The sequence below is a fragment of the Myxine glutinosa genome, chromosome 4 (assembly GCF_964187855.1).
Source record: "Myxine glutinosa chromosome 4, kmMyxGlut1.1, whole genome shotgun sequence".
NCBI classification, from domain to species: Eukaryota; Metazoa; Chordata; class Myxini; order Myxiniformes; family Myxinidae; genus Myxine; species Myxine glutinosa.
In genome coordinates, this window is record NC_136264.1 from 176,920,544 (window position 1) to 176,923,569 (window position 3,026).

A 3,026-nucleotide genomic window follows, 5' to 3' on the forward strand; every position below is an offset into this window, starting at 1 on the left:
CAGGGAAATAGTAAAACAAACAAACAAAAAAAAGCAACCAATTGTGAGAAAAAAACAGTGCAGAAAAAATAGTGAAAAAATATCAATGAAATTTGTGTAAAAAAGATCTAGACAAAGAAAATAGTAAAAAAGTAGAAATTAAATTGGTGTAAAAATGTAAGTCCAGGAAAAATATAGCAATGAAATTGGTGTTAAAAAAAACAAAGTGAAAAAATAATCATGAAAAATTAGCAATAAAATTGGTGCAAAAAAACAAAGTATAGAAAAAGTAATGAGAAAATAGCACTGCAACCATCAAAGTCCACAAAATACTTTAAAAATAGGATAGTATAATCTATTTTTATTCTACTTTTTGGAGAAAAATAGTTTTTAAATAGCACTGAAAAACCCAAAATAGAATAAAAATCGTCAAAAATAGGAAAATATGTATTTTTGCCTGCTGCAAATCCGGGTTCCGGTCCAGCGTTCAAGCATGAGACTGTTAATCTGACGGTCCAGTGTTCAAGTCCCTGTTTGGGCATAGCTTTTTTGCCCCCATTGGACTGAGATTGGGTCGCGTCTGTCCGCAACCATATGTCGGACATTTATGGACCGATTTTGTTTTTTCTTTGCAAGAAGATAACGCATGATGAAATACATGTGTGCATCATTTTGTTTCGAGATCAAATGAAAGATGTCCCACTGGTGTCCATTTTGTTACTTGAACTGTTTGTTGTTCAAACGTTTCTCCAACCATTTATTGAACATGCATGGACTGATTTTGTTCAAACTTGGCACAAAGACAATGGATGAGAGTATACATATGCAGAAGATTTTGTTTTGTAATCCGACAAAAGATTGCCAACTGGCGGACAAAATTATTGCAACCACTGTGGATGACATTTTATGTCGTTTTCTCCGTGTTCTCCACGAAGATGGAGATTGTCTTTTTTCATAAAAATTTATTTCAGGACATAAATTGTCGGCAGGAGTACATATTTTACAAAATTGAATGTGCAAACATGATTATGTGTGCATGTGTCATTGAATGATTTGTTACCTGTTTCGAAAATAGTGAACATATCAGTGTAAAATATGTTCAGAAAAAACATATCAGAAAATAGCAACGATATCAGTGTAAAAAAATCGAACTCCAGGAAAATACCCCAAAAAAATAGCAACCAATTGTGAGAAAAAACAAAGCATAGAAAAAATAGTGAAAAAATAGCAATAAATTTGTGTAAAAACAAACCTGGGACAGGAAAATAGTAAAAAAAATAGCAATGAAAAATGTGTAAAAAAATTATTGTCCAAGAAAATAGTAAAAATTATAGCAACCAATTCTGAGGAAAAAACAAAGCATAGAAAAAATAGTGAAAAAATAACATTGAAATTTGTGTAAAAAAACCTAGTGCAAGAAAATAGTAAAAAAGAAGAAATTAAAATGGTGTAAAAAAATGGTCCAGGAAAATAGTGAAAATGTAGAAATTAAATTGGTGAAAAAACGAAGTCCAGGAAAATAGTAAAAAAAAGTGTTCAGAAAAAACATCAGAAAATAGCAACGATATCAGTGTAAAAAAATCGAACTCCAGGAAAATACCCCCAAAAAATAGCAACCAATAGTGAGAAAAATCGAAGCATAGAAAAAATAGTGAAAAAATAGCAATGAAATTTGTGTAAAAAAAACCTGGGACAGAAAAATAGTAAAAAAAATAGCAATGAAAAATGTGTAAAAAAATTATTGTCCAAGAAAATAGTAAAAATTATAGCAACCAATTGTGAGAAAAAACAAAGTATAGAAAAAATAGTGAAAAAATAACATTGAAATTTGTGTAACAAAAACCGAGTGCAAGAAAATAGTAAAAAAGTAGAAATTAAAATGGTGTAAAAAAATAGTCCAGGAAAATAATAAAAAAGTAGAAATTAAATTGGTGTAAAATAAAGTCCAGGAAAATGTTTTTCAAAAATAGATATGAAATTGGTGTTAAAAAACAAAGTACAAAAAATAACCGTGAAAATTTAGCACCAACATTGGTGCAAAAAAACAAAGTAAAGAAAAAAGTAATGAAAAAACAGCACTGCAACCAACAAAGTCCAGAAAATACTTTAAAACAATAGGAAAGGATAACCTATTGTTATGCTACTTATTGGAGAAAAATAGTTTGAAAATAGCACTGAAAGACCAAAAATAAAATAAAAATCGTCAAAAATAAGGAAAATATATTTTTGATTTCTGCAAATCCATGAGGGTTATTCCCTTCAACTCTCAAACATTTGTGAATAAACATGCTTATGAACTCATCTCTCACATACGAAGTGTTTCTCTCGTCGACTTGGGATTGTTTTACTGCGAAATTTTAGGATGACTGGTTTTCAACCCCTGAGCTTCAATGTGCCTTGAGTGCAAAAATAAATAATTCTGAATCGGTAAAACAATGATATGGATATAATTATTATCTCATGAGCTGTTCAATTGTTGTCTGAGGGAGACACATGCCAAACAGTTCCTCAAAAACCCCCTTTTTATTTCTTCGAGGACTCAACAATCGGCATGCATGAAAAATATTAATATACTCCTTATAATAAATATAGTGCACTTTGTGAGAGCCCAGGTAGCTCAGATGGTAGAGCGTCAGACTTTTAATCTGACGGTCCAGGGTTCAAGTCCCTGTTTGGGCACAGCTTCTTTGCCCCCATTGGACTGAGATTGGGTCTCGTCTTTGTCCTCGTGCGTCTGTCCGCAACCGTATGTCGGACATTTATGGAGTGATTTTGTTCATTCTTTGCAAGAAGGCAACACATGATGAAATACATGTGTGCATCATTTTGTTTCGAGATCAGATTAAAGATGTCCCACTGGTGTCCATTTTGTTACTCGAACGTGTTTGTTGCTCAAACGTTTCCCCAACCATTTGTTGAACATGCACGGACCGATTTTGTTCATAGTTGGCACCAGCACATTAAATGTCAGCGTACACGAGCACCTCACTTTATTTCATGACTTGATCAAAGATGGCTGACTGAAAGACTGGTGGACATTTTAGTTG

At 32.3% G+C, this 3,026-nt stretch overlaps 1 non-coding gene across 1 annotated transcript; it reads left to right on the plus strand.

The window, feature by feature from the left end:
- Positions 1-2,585: 2,585 nt before the first annotated feature.
- Positions 2,586-2,658, plus strand: TRNAK-UUU (transfer RNA lysine (anticodon UUU)). The gene has a single exon. It is a non-coding gene; the product is annotated as a tRNA-Lys (tRNA).
- Positions 2,659-3,026: the final 368 nt, after the last annotated feature.